This window comes from Macaca thibetana, chromosome 4, assembly GCF_024542745.1.
Source record: "Macaca thibetana thibetana isolate TM-01 chromosome 4, ASM2454274v1, whole genome shotgun sequence".
Lineage (NCBI taxonomy): Eukaryota > Metazoa > Chordata > Mammalia > Primates > Cercopithecidae > Macaca > Macaca thibetana.
In genome coordinates this window covers 87417682-87435678 of record NC_065581.1, presented here as the reverse complement: position 1 = coordinate 87435678, position 17997 = coordinate 87417682, and the positions used below count along the sequence as shown (strand labels likewise).

General features: G+C 43.4%; 1 protein-coding gene and 1 pseudogene across 1 annotated transcript in view; both read left to right on the top strand.

Moving 5' to 3' along the window:
• BACH2 (BTB domain and CNC homolog 2) overlaps window positions 1-17997 on the top strand; it is a 643272-nt gene that overhangs the window by 140339 nt on the left and 484936 nt on the right. The gene's annotated exons all lie outside the window — the stretch shown is intronic.
• Window positions 7852-8652, top strand: LOC126952937 (60S ribosomal protein L7a-like; annotated as a pseudogene).

The following is a 17997-nucleotide window of genomic DNA, read 5'->3' as shown; positions in this document are numbered from 1 at the left end:
TAGTCCTAATGAAATCAAACAAATCTAAAAGGAACCAGTGCTTCTCTCTCCTAGGATTATCTCCATGTTTCTAAAGACAGACTAATACTAGAAGGTTACTTCCAAGATTTAATCTGTACCAACCAGTCTAAATATTACTGGTTTTCAAGCATTTGATTTCCCCACACAAAGAGCATGTACTTTCTTACCAGTGACTTGGCACTAAACTCCATCTTCAAATTTAGCTATGCAGTCTTGACTTTGAACTAGACAGGGGATTTCCATATTTTCCGCATCTTCATTTTAATAAAATGCCTCAATTTTCTTCAGTAGTACTTTAAAAAATTCAGGCTCTGTCTCTAAGAAATGAAAGAGTAGAGTGTTGTAGTTTCATAGAAATTTAAATTTAAAGTTTCATATATTATAGGCACCATTCATAAAACTACATATGAAAATTTAGAACTTAAATTAAGCATAAATATTTATCAAAGAGACAGGAGTACGGGCAAGAAACACATACAGCTAAGGATATGGTAGCTTGAATTAGGATCGTGGTAGTGGAAATGAAAATTGAAAGCATTCAGTAAGTGTTTCAGAAGTAGATGGATAATAATGGGGATGGTGGGAGATGACGGATGGCAACAGAGGAGGCAAGAATGATTTCTAAGTTTTTAGCTCAAGTGACTTGGGGGACAGAGTGCCATTTACTGGGATATGTAGGCTAGAGTACAGGTTTGAGAAAATAACCCTTTCAATTTTGTAGACATTTTACTTTTGAGAAGCCTAGTAGACTTCCAAATGAAGATGTCAAATAAGACGTTAGATATATGACTTTGAGGTTGTGGGGTGAGGTCAGGGCTACAGATGTTGATTTGGGGATCATAGGCATAGAGACAGTATTTAAAGTCATAGTCCCTAATGAAATAAGAAAAAAAGAGAGAGAGAACTGGGGCTAAGGAGCTAACCCTCATACATGTCACAGTTTAGAGGTTTTACAAAGAGAAGACAGAAAATGAAACTAAAAAGATGTGAATAGAGAGGAGGAACACCAAGAGCATGAAAGATGAAACAGAGACCAAGAAAAGAAACTAACAAATGTTGCTGAGAGATGAGTCAAGTGAGGAAAGAAAATGACCTCTTATTTGGTTACATGAAGGTCAATAGGTCTTCAATGACCCCAAGAACCTTGACATGAGTCCACGGAGTTATGGGGAGAAAAGCCTGAATGGAAGGTGAAGAAGTGAAAACTATGTCTGTAGTCAACTCTTTTAAGAAATTTTGTTGGAAAGGAGGCCTAGAAGTGGTATGATTGTGAGAGGGGAAGATGAGGTCAAGGGGTTTGCCCTGTCATTGCTGTTGTTTTTACTCCTTTTTACTTTGGAAACGTAACCTACAAACGACCAGAGAATAATATAAAGTACCCTCATGTACTCATCACCAAGCTTCAACAATGATCAACTTTTTAGTTTGTTTCACCTATTGCCCCATTAAAATTGTTTTATTAAGGTAAATTTACATAAGTAAAATTCACTGTTTTGGGTGCACAGTTCTGAGTGTGTATAATTGTATACAGCCATATAACCACCACTAAAATCAAGACATAAAACAGTTCAATCACCCCCAAATGGTGTTTCCTGACCCTTTGTAGTCATCTTCTCCTTTCACTCATAGCTCCTGAGTCCTCATCTAGCTCTTCTAGACTCTAGACCTCCATATCTGACTCCCTGCTGGATAGCTCTACTTGTATGTCTCATAGAAATGTCAGATTCACTATGTTTAAAACTGAATTATTGGAAATGAAAAGACAAGCCACAGACTGGTATAAAAAATACTTGCAAAACATAGCTTCAACAAAGAACATATATCAAACAAATACCTTACTACTGAGCTACTATGATTCAATAATAAGACAAACCGCTCAATTTTTTAAATGAGCAAAAGATTTAAACAGATACTTTACCAAAAAGATATACAGATGCAAATAAACACATGAAAAGATGCTGGACATTATTAGTCATTATGGAAATGCAAATCAAACCACAATAAGATAGCACTGCATACCCACTAGAACGGCTAAAATTAAAAAGCTGGACCATATCATATGTTGGCAAGGACGTAGAGCAATTGAAGCTCTCCCATATACTGCTGGTGGTAATGTAAAATTATATCATTACTTTGGAAAATGGTTTGTCAGTTTCTTTAAAAGTTAAACATATACCTAACCACATAATTTTGCTATCCCACTCATAGATATTTACCCAAGCTATAAATGAAACCATGCCCAAGAGAAAGAAAAATATCATCTGTACACACAAAGACTTGTACACTTATGTTCCTAGCAACTTTATTTGTAATAGTCTAAATTAAAAACAACCCAAATGTCCATCAACAAGTGAATGAATAAAAAAAATTTGCTATATCTATACAATGGAATACTACTTAGCAATAAAAGGAAGTGAACTATTGATACACAACAAGGATAGATTCAAAATAATTATGCTGAATGGGAGAAGCCAAACAAAAAGGAGTAATTCATATAGTAGTCCATTCATGTCAAATTCTAGAAAATCCAAACTAATATACAGTGACAGAAAGCAGATCAATGGTTCCCTGAGATGACAGGGCACGGATGGAGGGATGGATTATAAAGGAACACCAGGAAGCTTTTGAAGGTGATGGAAATGTTTATTATGTTGACCATGGTAATGGTTTCATGGCATACAAACATGTTAAAACCCATTAGATTTTACATTTTAAATGTGAGCTTCTCATTATATATCAATTAGGTGTCACGAAACTATAAATAAAACTTAAATTATTTATCCTTCCCTTAAAACTTGCTCATCCTTTGCTATTGCTTCTGTGAATGCCTGCACCCTCTGCTCAACCACCCAAGTCAGAACGTTGAAGTCATCCAACTCCTCTCTTTGACACTCACCCTCCCATTCAGTACTTATGTCCTATTCACCTGAGCTATTTTCATACAGAGGTGTAAAAAAAACTCCGCTCACCCTAAAGCATGTTTCAGAGAAACTCCCAGAATCCAGAATATATGGGCTTTAAGACGATAAAACCATAGGTAGAAAGGTTAACAGTGAAGAGTACGTTTTTCTCTTAGCAGCCCTATCCCCTACACTTGAAAACTTTTCCTGAGTAAAAGCTTGGGATGATGATCCAATAAGCCTGAGCTTCCTGTGACCCTTTAGAGATAGAGACATGTCCTGTGTGCTGCCAGGTCACTAGGAGGAATAAGGGACTTGAGATTTTAGGAAGCCAAGTTCGTATACAGAAGGCACTGCTCTTAGTGGAAAATTGTACTAAAGTTGCTTTCATCCTAGTGTGCACATTGTTTGAATCACCATTTGGAAAAAGCAACCCTTAATATTAATAGGTCTTGGATGGGAACACAATGCTTAATTAGGAGGAAACAAAGTAAGTAAATTGCTCAAAAAGAAGTGGAAATAATACACATGGGAAACCCAGGAAATAGAGAAAATAAACATATATAGGAGAACTTGAAAAGAAAAAAAATTAATGAGAGAAAATAGACCAAACCACTAAAACCAACCCAATGTGACAAAGAGGAAAAGCAGTAAAGTACTAAAAAAAATATGTATACACAAATGAAGCGACGCATAGTTTTTATTGCTTTCCTCTATATGCAGTTTTCCTGCCAAAATATTAAACACATGTAATCATAATTTACATGCTGTGTATAAAACCAAACAAAATATACACAGCCTTCGAATAAATGTTCATTGTATTTTACTTATAATTAGTGATGTCCCATGATAGAGGTATCTGGAATATCATATCTAAATACTTTTTTATTCAACCCAAGAAAGCATAAATTTAAAAAGATGAAAAAATAGAAAAAAATTAAAAACGTAAATACTTTTTGAAAGCATGACACGACAAATATTCTTTGACATATGTAATCGCAGCACTTTGGGATGCCGAGGTGGGTGGATCACCTGAGGTCAGGAGTTCGAGACCAGCCTGACCAACATGGAGAAACCCCATCTCTACTGAAAAATACAAAATTAGCCAGATGTGGTGGCGCATGCCTGTAATCCCAGCTACTCGGGAGGCTGAGGCAGGAGAATCGTTTGAACCCTGGAGGCGGAGGTTGTAGTGAGCTGAGATGGCACCATTACACTCTGACCTGGGCAACAAGAGCAAAACTCCATCTCAAAAAGAAAAATAAAATAAAATAGATATCAGTATTATTCATATAAGCCTATGACTTAAAAATTGTATTTTATTTCTGGGACATTTTCAAATACTGTCCTTAATGTACCTCTTAATGCATGATGGTAGGGAAATACAAGCTGTTTGAGAATTAATTATAAGAAATTGGAGGGAGTGGGTTATATGGAGTGCTGCCTATTTTTAGCTCCTCAACCCTAACACTACACATCTGATATTTTAAAATGAAGATCAAATACAGTTCTCTTGGATGCCCGCCCTCAGCTCCTGCCTCACATGCGATCATTTTGGCCACAGCTCTGCTCTCAGTGTGTCTTTGCATGACAGTTTTTTCTTCCTGTTTTTAAGCATTGCTGACTTACACTGTCTCTCTGGACCCCTCTAGGCATATTGTCGTCCAGCCTTTTAGCTCATGGACCCTTTAATTATGCCATGTACAGGAAGCAGGCTGGAAAGGATGGCAACTGTAGACATATCTGCCAACAGATGAGTGAAAATATGCCTTCACTTGCCTTATGCGCTGGGAATATCTCTGACAGAAAAGAAAAAATATATATTACATATATATATGACCTCTGTCTTGCTGTCAGGGTAGTGAAATCCATTGTGATCTGCTGTGTAGATGTCAGCTCCACCATTTTCTAGTGCCTGGAGGCAGATTTAAGTTGAATACTCAAATGCAACCCAAAAATCCTCTCTCTGAAATCTAAGTGAAATGCACCTATTTTTTCCCTTGCTCCATTTATCAAGATTATCTGGAAATTTTCAACTACTTCTATTTATATATTCATTTTCTGTATTTTATCACTTTGAAGTTTCCCCTAATCACCAGGCAATGGCTCAACATATTACTGTTGCTTGAACAGTCACTTCTAGCAAGATGATGTTGTCACATTAATGATCCTGTGACCTTTAGGAATAAGAAATATATAAACACCAACTGTTTCCATTAGAAACGGTGGTTCCTTCATCCACTATAAAGGAAAATATAATGTTCACATATTGAGTGCAGAGTAATGGAAATCCCATTCCAAGCTTAGAGAAAAACTTCCCTGCATTTATGGCTATAATACCTGAAGTTATCATCTGTTGAATTTTTCCATAAAATCCTCTCTGACTGCTGTGGACTAACTAGCATGCTTTCTGAAAATAAATTGGTATAATTTCCAGTAAATGTGGTAGATGGAGCTGACAAGTTCAGGCCACTTTCCCACTAAAAACACCTAAAATTGTAGGATAAAATAAAGCAAACTGATTTACTTACTAGAGTTGAGCTCAAACTAAAGAAAGGAAAATTTCCAGGAGCTGGGAAAGAAGCAGGCACCAAAACCTAAAATGGCAAGAATAGAAGTGTTGGGGACCACACAGCCAACAGACCCAGGCGTGGGCCTTCGGGGCTTGAAGCTAATATTTTAATGTCTTTAGAGGAACAGAAGAATTGAGGCTTCAGCTATTCAGAGGCGAGGCATGGGAACAGCATTATTTTTTGCCATCTGTGAGGTAGGACCCTGGCCAGCTCCTCCCGCAAGCCCAAGAGTGCATCTCCTGGGCACTGGGCAAAGAGAATCACCTGTGAATTGTCACTAAACCTGAGCCTTTGTCTGTGGTATCTGAATCTGTGATACCAGCACGATATAGGATTTAACAAAACTGGTCCAGAACAGACAAGAATCCTAGATTCTCTGCAGAGGAAGACATAAAGGAAGCATAGCTCAAATGAGGCTTCCACAGAAAACTCGATCACAGCTGAGTTCACAGTAAAGTATTACACTTACGGAAGGAAATAAACTGCTGTGAGGAAGAGCAGGGCATGCAGACCCAGGAACTGAGATAATAGAACAATCAGAAAAGGTCTATACAGTAAATATGATTATAATGCTTAAATAGATTTTAAGGGTAATATGGAAAGCAATCAGCTAACACTTTCCCCTACAATGAACTAGGATGGGATGAATAGGGGCGGTCACAGACACACTAGCTGGTGTAATGTCCCAAACATTGGGAGAGATGAGGGAAGTGATTATTATAAGGACTGCGGAATTTAGTGGCTGTTGCTAAGTACCACTGATTGAAGGATGAAAGAAAATGACAGACTCAGATTTATTAACCAAGAACTGAAAGGAAAGTGTGAGAATTAGGGGACAGGGAGCTTCTTAACAGGTTTTAAAGAGACTCTAATCTCCTGCAGCCAGAGGGCAGAGGACAACCAAAAGATGAGCACAAGGCTTAACCAGATGAATGGCAGAACTTCAGAGAAGACTGAATTCTCAGCCTAGGCCAGTCTCCTATGTCAAAGTCAGGATCCCCATGGGGAATGAGAGGGATCCTGAGAGCTGGGATGAGATATTTGGGTAGATTCAAAAGAGAGCCTTAGATCTCCAGTTTCTTCTGAAACTTCTGGAGCTTACAAAAAAAGTCCCCCCTCACTACTTTCCTGAAAACTATTTAGAGGCATCAAATGAAGCAGGAGCTTGACCTCCAGGATCTGCTGTTTCCATGGCCACCACCTTCATACTTAGGATCAAATCTCAGCATAACCAAAATGGGGGAGGAGGGCCTGCTAAGGGAGGAGAGAGATGATGTCAAGATTGCTGTAGGATCTGGCTAACAAGTAAAACAGGAATGGGGGTGGTTTGGCAAGAGTGAGGAGGACATGCAAGGAGAGGATTCTCTGGGTACCAGATCAAGGTGAGTGAAACCTAAAGTTAAATAAGGGGGAGTTTACTGATATGAGGACACTCTGCCATAACCTTTAACAAAATTTAACATCCTCCCAAGGGCCCTAGGCGACAGTTCTAATACTCTGCTTAGATTCCTCTTAAAATCTTAGAAAAAGTGATAGCTTACATTCAATAAAGTTGAGATGTGATTACTGTAGTGGCAAACTGTGGAGAAAGTGATCAAAAGGCTCAGAGAAGAAGACATGTAGAATGGGTCTAATCTTACTGGCTGACCACTATGGGGTCAGTCCTTCCTGGAGGACAGTCTAGTTTCCAAGGTGAGAAAGAGTGCACTGGTGAGGGAACACCAAAATCATTGAAAAGCTCAAGATGCATGTTCTTTGTGGATGACACTGGAAAACAGAAGATGCCAATTCATATCTCAGCTCCCTGAAAGCATTGGAAGCAGTGGTATCCCAGAGGAGCAAAGGCCAAATGGCAACATCTAACCATCAAACATAAGATGGGCGTCACTTCAATAACAGGCAGCAAGGATGCAATGGCAGCATAGATCCACAGGGGTCTATGAAGATAGCTCAAGGAATGTGGTGTTCTTAGGGCAACACAGATGGGCAACTAACAAAGGTATACTTAAAAGAGATCAAGAATATGGGAGGCCGAGGCAGGAGGATCACTTGAGCCCAGGAGTTCGAGACTAGTCTGGGAAACATGGTAAAACCCCATCTCTACCAAAAATATTAAAAAAAAAAAAAATTAGCCAGGCATGGTGGCACGCCTGTAGTCCCAGCTACTCGGGAGACTGAGGCATGAGAATCATTTGAACCCAGAAGGCAGAGGTTGCAGTTAGTTAGCCAAGATCCTGCCACTGCACTCTAGCCTGGGCGACTGAGCAAAGAGAAGGACTCCATCTCAAAAAAAAAAAAAAGAATGAGAGAGAGAGATTAAGAATAGAGGAGCAGAGCTCTCTCCTCCCACTGCCCAAGATGCCAAAAGGAAAGAAGGCCAAGGGAAAGAAGGTGGCTCCGGCCCCTGCTGTCATGAAAAAGCAGGAGGCCAAGAAAGTGGTGAATCCCCTGTTTGAGAAAAGACCTAAGAATTTTGGCATTGGACAGGACATCCAGTCCAAAAGAGACCTCACCCGCTTTGTGAAACGGCCCTGCTGTATCAGGTTGCAGCGGCAGAGAGCCATCCTCTATAAGCAGCTGAAAGTGCCTCCTGCTATTAACCAGTTCACCCAGGCCCTGGACCGCCAGACAGCTACTCAGCTGCTTAAGCTGGCCCACAAGTACAGACCAGAGACAAAGCAAGAGAAGCAGCAGAGGCTGTTGGCCCGGGCAAGAAGAAAGCTGCTAGCAAAGGGGACGTCCCCACTAAGAGACCACCTGTCCTTCGAGCAGGAGTTAACACCATCACCACCTTCGTGGAGAACAAGAAAGCTCAGCTGGTGGTGATTGCACACGATGTGGATCCCATCGAGCTGGTTGTCTTCTTGCCTGCCCTGTGTCATAAAATGGGGGTCCCTTACTCCATTATCAAGGGGAAGGCAAGACTGGGACGTCTAGTCCACAGGAAGACCTGCACCACTGTCGCCTTCACACACGTGAACTAGGAAGACAAAGGCGCTTCGGCTAAGCTGGTGGAAGCTATCAGGACCAATTACAACGACAGATACGATGAGATCCGCCGTCACTGGGGCGGCAATGTCCTGGGTCCCAAGTCTTTGGCTCGTATCGCCAAGCTCGAAAAGGCAAAGGCTAAAGAACTTGCCACTAAACTGGGTTAAGTGTACACTGTTGGCCGGGCGCGGTGACTCAAGCCTGTAATCCCAGCACTTTGGGAGGCCGAGACGGGCGGATCACGAGGTCAGGAGATCGAGACCATCCTGGCTAACACAGTGAAACCCCGTCTCTACTACAAAAATACAAAAAAACTAGCTGGGCGAGGTGGTAGGCACCTGTAGTCCCAGCTACTCGGGAGGCTGAGGCAGGAGAATGGTGTGAACCCAGGAGGCGGAGCTTGCAGTGAGCGGAGATCTGGCCACTGCACTACAGCCTGGGCGACAGAGCAAGACTCTGTCTCCAAAAAAAAAAAAGTACACTGTTGAGTTTCCTATACATACAAATAATTAAAATACAAATTTTCCTTCAAAAAAAAAAAGAGTAGAGGAGCAGAAGCCTGGGGTCAGCAAGCCCAATGGAGAAACACTATCTCCTGCTCAGTGCCCAGGCCAGAACTGATTCTCTAACCAGAACCCACTGACTAAAGGAGAAGCTGAGTCTCCAAGAAGCTGGGCTCTGCACCACCATGGCAAGAATATACTGTATTGATTCTCCCAGTCTTTCCCAAGACATCCTATGACTACTTGCTCAGATAAACATATATTAGGGGAAGGGAACTACTCAAAGTACCACCATGGCCCTCCCATTGGAGTAGTGGTAAATGGTGGTTAGATAGTCAATGGAGTTCTCACCTAGTGCCATCTCACAGCAGGTTTCACACATGCACAGACCCATCTCATGGTCGTTTCCTTGGTTCCTAAATGCATATTTGGAGTAGGCATACTTAGGAGTTGCAGAAAGCTCACATTTGTTTTTTTGACCTATAACATAAGAACTTGAAGTAGGAAAAGCCAAGTAGATGCCCCTGAAACTATCTTCTGGCCAAGACAGAAAATCTAAACAGTATCAGCCCTGGAGGGAGTGGCAGAGATTATTGTCACCCTCAAAGACTTGGAGGACTCAAGAGTGCTGGTCTTTGTTATATATCCCCTTTTAATTCAATAGATTCTCCCCCATACAAATTGAATGGATGAAGGTCCTTAATGGTTAACTGCTATAACTTAACCAAGTAGGAGCCCCAGCTGCAGCTTCTGTACCAGATGTGGTATCTTTGCTAGAGCAGATGAACACAGCTTCAGGACGTGGTATGGGGTCACTGGTCTGCCATGAAGGAGGATCAGAGGCAGTTTGCATTTGCATGGGACAGACAAAAATATAGATTTATAGTTTTGTCCAGGGCTATGTTAATTTTCCTGCTCCCTGTCAAAACAGAGTCTGAAGGTGCTGTTAGGTGACATGAAAGGCTGCTAGCTTTAATAACAAGACTGAAAGTGCCTGTAGCAGGGCTCTGTAGTAGGCCCAGGCTTCAGCACGAGCAGCCTTGCCACTTTGGCCACATGACCGAAAAGATCTCTCAGCACTTAGGGGTGTCTGTGGTGGAGGAAGACAATCTGTGGAGCCTCTCACAAGTGCTAATAGAAGACATTTAGGGTTCTGGTGCAAGACCCTGCACTCTACAGCAGAGAACCATAGACCATTTGAAAAGCAGTTCCTGACATGCTTCTAGACCCTGGTGGAAGCTAGACAATGCCAGACTCAACAAGGCCTAAACTGCATGGGTCTTGAACAAGCTATTATAAAATGAAAATGGTATATTCGGGATCAGGCTCAAGAGAATCCAGAGGGCACAAGAGCTTGGTTCATGGGTGGAGTGGCTTTATAAGTTGTTACAAGTTGAAAATGGAATGTTTCCATACAGCAGCCCAACTCAAGTGTCTCAGGAAGAGTGGTGAGGGGAAATCTCTCTGATGAATAGATTCAGATAATGCACATAAGCATCCACTTTGTGTGGAAAGAGAAGTGACCCAAGATAAAGCTATATGAGGGCTCATGAGCAGTGGCAGATGGCTGAAGGGAAATTACAAAGCATGTAATTTTCAAGTTTACTCTTGATTCAGAAAAGTGGTGTATGCTGGCTTCTTTATAATGTTTATATTATTAGAGAAGAGAAAAGCCCATTTCTTGGTGTCCCTAAAAACAAAAGAACAAGTTACAGTTGCATTCCATCTTTGCCAATTATTCTAGTTTATAAAAAGGGAGTTAGGACACCTTCCCTAACTAGGAAACAATTGCAAGTTTATGTCCACAGAATGACAGCCTTTGAGTCCACCTTTCTCAAGATGGGGCAGAATGGGGAGCTGGCTCTTAACTATGCAGACTTTTGAAATACAAGAAGTAACTTCAGCAGCAGAAACTGAAAAAAACAGCATAGTTAACAGTTATTTTGATCTAATATTATCTTGGTTGGAAAACAAAAAAGACTTCCTTGAAAAATCTTTAAGTTAATTTTTGTACACTGTTTTAATTTATATCTCACTGTTATATAAAAGAACCAACTAGTGAATTCAGGTCTGCCATCGAGAACATTAACCCTGCTCTTGCCAAGTGTTCCTAAGATAGCCATGTAACCAACAAAGCATCACTGCCCAGAGTGCTTGAAGAGCGCCTACAAATAAATAGGATAAAGTAAACCCCAAAGAGAAACCAAGCAAACAACTCACAGAAGATGAAATCCTGAAAGGCTAAAAAAACACTTCAAGAGATGCTCACCTTCAATACTAATCACAGAAATGCAAAGTAAAACAGTGGCAAATTGTTCATCATACATTACTAAGTATTGGTAAGGTTGTGAGGCAATTAGACTTCTCATTCAGTCCTGGTAGATGGGTAACCATTTTGGAGAGCAATGTGGTAGTACCCAGAAAGCTGAAGTTTGTACACCATATACAGATTAGAAATACTATGATACAAGTGCACAAGAAGAACTACACAATAAGATTTTAGTCATACTGTCATAGAAAAATAGTGAAGCAACCTAAATATTCATCAATTGGGGACTGAAACATAATTATGATACATTCCTAGATGGAAACTACATAGTGATTTACATGTGAATGAGCTAGTTCTACAAGCATCAAAATAGGGTAAGTCTTGAAAACACAATATTGAATAAAAACAGCAAAATACTATTTATTTAAACAGCACTACAGGCAATATTGTTTGTGGATCCATACATATACCATAAAATTCAAAAGCATGAAAAAGAAATAAGAACCAACTTCAAGAGAATAGTTAGCTCTGGGGTGGAACAAAGAGAAGATTCAAATTCTATCTGTAACTTTTTAATGTATTTTAAAAAATCCTACAGGGCATGGTGGCATGCACCTGTAGTCCCAGTTACTCGGGAGGCTGAGGCAGGAGCATCACTGGAGCCTAGGAGTTCGAGGTTACGGTGAGTTATGATTACACCACTGCATTCCAGCCTGGGAGACAGAGGAAGATCCTGTCTAAAATGAAAATAAATATTAAAAAAAATCTGAAGTAAATATGGCAGAACGCTAACATTTGTTAAATGTTGACAGTGGGTAGTTTTATGTTTGAAATGTTTTGTCATTTTAAAAAAATAGTCAATTCATTAAATTAAAACATACAATGTAATAAAGCAGAGGGAGCACCAGTCCTGCAGCAGGGCGGCTATTCATCATGGGCTAGGGCAGATGGGTGGAGGGACTCAGGAAAGCCAGCAGGGGCCCCCAGCTCAGTGTGGGTTGAGAGCTGTGGCTGTGGAAATGAGAATGGCACAGGGAGCAGGTGAACTGCAGGGAAAGTCTCCTGGCCTGGGTTGGATAGGCCTAGGGTGGAGGAGGAAGGGTGTCGGCCCTCGCCTTGGGCTGTCCGGGTCCAGCCAAGTCAGGGCAGGTAGAGGGGAGGGCATGTGGGCTGAGGGTCAAAATTGCACAGCATTAGGTGTTGGGGCACCCATGGGGATGCCTCCCTTCCCCCTTCTCCCCCCAGCCCCTGTGTTGCTCTCCTGCCTCCTCTTTTTCCAGCCCCCTTCCCTACACAGAAATGGTCTTTCCCTTTCTCCAGCTATCCATCACGGGCACCTCTATTTTGTCTATATTATAGTACTGGTGTCAGCATTAATTTCTTTATCCTCCTGCCTCAGCCTCCTGAGTAGCTGAGACTACAGGTGCACATCACCACTCCTAGCTAATTTTTTATTTAAATTTTCAAGTTAAATTAAGTTTTAAAATGTTTTGGCTTCCAATTCCCCCACCCTATTCAGCAGCTGTTGAAGAAAAAAAAAGGGCTTCCCTTTTAATACCTCCCTTCTAAGACTTTATTTCACATCTTTTCTAATAATAATAATCCACTAAAATCAACTGTGTGTCAACTATTGTGTGGGCTCAGTACTTTACAGAAATGATTTCATTTCATTCTCATTTTTAAAACAGTCAAGAAAAAGAAATAACCCAATGAGAGAGTTTAGCCCCTTGCTACGGGTTATCTCCATCTCATAGATATAAAACTGAGGTTCAAAAAGGTGAAGTCACTGAAATAGGGTCCACAAAATGGCCCAGCAGAAATTTAAATTCAGCCAGCTTCTAGAGGTCAGCCGTAGGGCTGATGGAACCATGGGGCTACAAGGGAAGACTTGTCCCTGGCCAGAAGTCTGAAGGGCTCTGGAGCATACTATTTTACTTAGTGTTATAAGTTTTACGAGTCCTGTTTTCCTGTAAATTTAGGACTTTGTGACTTTTCAGTATAAGTGCTTAGATTATTAGATTTTCTACAACAAAACCGAATTTTATTTGGAAGGCGTCACATCATTCTCAAATATGAAAAACTATATTGTGGAAGAACATCAAACATCTAATCAACCCATTTCAGTCTCTCTCTCTCTCTCACACACACACACACACACAAACACACACACACACACACACACAGTCTCTCTCACAGGCACCCACACTTCCGGATCTACTAACCGAGATCAGCAGGCTAAAGGGCTTCTCAGAGACTCCCCTCAGTATTAAGGATGCTAATTGCTACTCTAGCAGTTACTGGAAGATCAAAGACCCGCCCACAGAGCAGAGCTGCGTTTCATCTTCCACAGACCAAACACTAATACTGCCCATCCCCCACCAGCCTCTGCCCTCTCAAGCTGAGGGGTTGGACCAATTCCCTTTCCTCTTCCTCACATGCTCTCCCTGGCCCCTAAAATAGCTCTGCACCAGAAATAAACACTCAGAAAAATGCTTGTGGAATGAATGGAGAAAGGTAACTTCACTATCGTATGATTCCCTTCTAATTACCACTGGCTTGTGGAAGGATGTGCTTGTTTGTTTCTGGTAGCCATTCAGAAACCCATCACAGGGAGTCCTCCCCAGTCCCTCTCCCAGGAGCGGGAACAGCAATTCTACAGCCTCATCACCCTTCCCTCTGGCACCAAAGGCCCTGGGCACACACCACGAATCCCCGTCCCACACTCTGGGTCCCAGCCCTCATGGGCTGCGTGGTCACTGGGCTTTCACTCAGGAGGGTTCGAGTTTTGCTGGAAAGCAGCTCTGTGGAAAAGGCTTCCCCTTTCCTGGGGCAAAGCATCGCCCTGCTGGGGCTGGCACAATAACAGGCAGGGGGAGGGGGTGCCACGCGTGGCAAAGAGGAGTCGGCACAACCAAAGAGGCCCGGTCACTCTGATGGTGTCAACTGTCTGGCTCTGAGATGGGATAAATGAGGCGACCCTCCACACTCCAGGAACTTCAGCAAAGCTCTTCCTAGTTCCATGGAGGGGAATGAGACCGAATGGCAGGACAAGGAGCCCCTCAGTGTAGGGTGAAGAGATGGGAAGTCTCAGACAAGAGACTTCCTGAGGAGCCTGGCTCAAGGGCACTGTGATGGGGCATTATTGGTGGAGCAGGTGTATCGGTGCCCCTCCCAGCAGACGGACGCCCATGCACTGCAATGGGTAGCTGGAGTCTTCAGTTAAGAAGCTGCCCAGCACAGAACTGGGTCCCCCTTCATGCCGTGGTCTGCTTCCTCCCCGATCTCTGGACAAGGAGCCTCTTTCCACAGTCAGGGACAGCTCTTACAGCTCTAGTCACTAATGAAGAGCAGAGGCCTGGCCCCACATTCACACTCCCTGTCCTGGGCTCCTGGAGTGAGCTCAGTTCTGTTCTCAGCTCAGCTCCCGCTGCCAGCTCAGAATCTCTGTGTCCTGGGGGTCCACAGGTTTCCCAGGCCCTCCTCATCATACTGAGCCTCCTCATTCTGTTCCTGGCCTACAGCGATTTCCATGTCCTCCTTTCGTTCTTTCCTTTCTCCCTTTCCTTCTTCCCCCAATCCCACCTTCCTTTTTGCCTTGCCTTGCCTTGCCTTGCCTTGCTTTGCCTTGCCTTGCCTTGCCTTGCCCTGCATTGCCCTGCCCTGCCCTGCCCTGCCCTGCCTTGCCTTCCCTTTCCTTTCCTTTATTTCTTTCTCCTTTTTTAAGCATGGTTCTCCTCCATGAAGAAACACTCCTCCAGAAGTGTTTCTAAACCCATCCCCGCCTTTCCACATGTAGCTCAGTTCCTTTGGTTCAAAGTTTTTCTCCCTGGGCCCATTATCAGTTTCCTAACAATTTGCCATTTCCCACCTCTGCTCTCGCAAATCTGTTAGGGAACCACTGCCAAGTGCAGTCTTCTCCAAAAGCGGTTCTGTTCATTGCATGTCCCTACTCCAATGCCCTTGATGACCCCCATTAAATACATTACTATTTAAGCTGTGCTGAGGATCCCCAAGTGGAGGTATGTAAGTGAAGTATCAATCCAGAGTTCTAATTTGTGCAATTTTTCTCTCTGGGCAAATGCACTTGGCCCACCAGGGCCAAGTTGCAGAAATGTCCTAGGAGACTGACTACAAGATAGGAGATAAATGAACGGGTGTTGGCCTTTGGCCACCAAGACTGAGAACCCTTAACCCTAGTAACCATTCCTAGGTAAGGTGCTCGGGGGAAAAAATGTACTCCCAGGGGTTAGAGATTCAGGATGCACAAGTTTCTTCTAGGAACAAAAGTTGCAGGATATTTGACTATAATACAGTGCAGAGTCACCTAAATTGTCTTCCATCTAAAAATCCCTCAAATCTACCATCCCTTTTAGTGCCAGCTTTCTGGGCTAAAAACTGACAGGATGAGCAGGATGTGGTGGCACATGCTTGTAATCCAGCCACTTGGAAGGCTGAGGTGGGAGGATCACTTGAGCCCAGAAGTTTCTTTTTTTTTTTTTTTTTTTTTTTTTGAGACGGAGTCTCGCTCTGTCGCCCAGGCTGGAGTGCAGTGGCGCGATCTCGGCTCACTGCAAGCTCCGCCTCCCGGGTTCACGCCATTCTCCTGCCTCAGCCTCCCGAGTAGCTGGGACTACAGGCGCCCACAACCGCGCCCGGCTAATTTTTTGTATTTTTAGTAGAGACGGGGTTTCACCGTGGTCTCGATCTCCTGACCTTGTGATCCGCCCGCCTCGGCCTCCCAAAGTGCTGGGATTACAGGCGTGAGCCACCGCGCCCGGTTTTTTTTTTTTTTTTGAGACGGAGTCTGGCTCTGTCGCCCAGGCTGGAGTGCAGTGGCCAGATCTCCGCTCACTGCAAGCTCCGCCTCCCGGGTTCGCGCAATTCTCCTGCCTCAGCCTCCCGAGCAGCTGGGACTACAGGCGCCCGCCACCTCGCCCGGCTTATTTTTTTTTTTGTATTTTCAGTAGAGACGGGGTTTCACCGTGTTAGCCAGGATGGTCTCGATCTCCTGACCTCGTGATCCGCCCGTCTCGGCCTCCCAAAGTGCTGGGATTACAGGCTTGAGCCACCGTGCCCGGCCAAGCCCAGAAGTTTGAGTCCAACCTGGGCAACATAGTGAGGGAGACTCTGTTTCTAAAATATATATATATATTTTTTAAGTGAAGGGATAATAAAGTCAAGTGAAAGCTGAAAAACATCCAAGCTGCTCTCGTAGAGGTGATTGTCAGACCCTGGGTGTTCCTCTGCCGCAGTCAGCAAGACGACAGAGTAGTCCAATTCTCAGCAGCCGGAAAGTGCCTCAGCACTGCAAGCCAGGCCCCTCAGAGTCAGAGGAAAGACCAAGGCTGAAAGGAGACAGAAAAATGCATTTGCTGTAGAGTTCACCTGTGAAACATGCCAGGGAGCCCTTACACGGAAAGGCAAAATTATAGGGAGGCACTTTTCTAGGTGTCAGTTTCATTCTAGTGACAGTTATCCCTCATTTACATATTCAGGCGGATAACCTAAGGGATGGTAGATTACAGCTGACTCATTTGTAAATTGAACAGAGAAAGTCCCTTCTCCTTAGCCAGCACTCACATTTGGCCCCTAGCCGTCAGACCAAGCATGAACTGTTCACCTCTTGGTGAACACACCCCAAACATCTCTGCCATTGCCCTTTTGCTCATGCTATAGTCAGCTGGGTGCCCTCCCTTCCTCCACTTCTCTGGCCTTCGTTTTAAAAATATCACCCGTCCTTTAGAACCCAAGTGAAATGCTACTTCTGACATGAAGCTTTACATGATTGTTTCAGTCCTAAATGATTTTCCTCTCCTGGGTTCATGTGGCTCCTGGGTTCAAGTTCATTTCAACTTGCATTTTGTTTTCCACCACATCCCACTTTGTGATGGAGCTATTTGTGCAGGTCTGAGGGCACCAGTGACTTGCGGGTGGCTAAACCCCTGTTCTTATTGTTCTTGGTCTCTTAATGGTCTTTCTTTCTTTCTTTCTTTTTTTTTTTTTTTTTTTTTTTTTTTTTTTTTTTTTTGAGACCGAGCCTCACTCTGTCACCAAGGTTGGAGTACAGTGGTGCGATCTTGGCTCACTGCAACCTCTGCCATCCAGATTCAAGCAATTCTCCTGCCTCAGCCTCCCGAGCAGCAGGGATTACAAGCGCCTGCCGTCACGCCCTGCCACCATGGCTAATTTTTGTATTTTTAGTAGGGATGGGGTTTCACCATCTTGGCTAGGCTGGCCTTGAACTCCTGACCTCATGATCCACCCACCTCAGCCTCCCAAAGTGCTGGGACTACAGGCGTGAGCCACCGCACCAGGCCTTAACGGTATTTCATACTCTTAAATATACTTTCCCTCTTAGAATTCTTATCACTTTGGCATCTGTATAGACATCTGGGATCTTGCCTACCTGACTTCTTCTCAGTTTCTTCAGGTAACAGCACCCTGATTTTCTTTTGAGGAACCATCCCTTTCCCAACTTTCAGTCCATGTGAAGTGTGGGTAGAGCTGATGTCAACCTCTAGCTCAGAGTTGGGCATCTAGCCTGAGTCAGGCTAACAATAGTCACACCCGGTGTGGTTGCTGGAAGCAATGGAAGAAGGACATTTTTTACTTTGAGTAGGATGTAAACCTGAAGCCTCTGCTGGTGACCCAATCAGGCCACCACATGGGAAGATCCACCTGGCACAGAAGTCCATTCAGGAGACAGAACTGAGAGATGGGGCGAGAGGCCATTTCCCAAA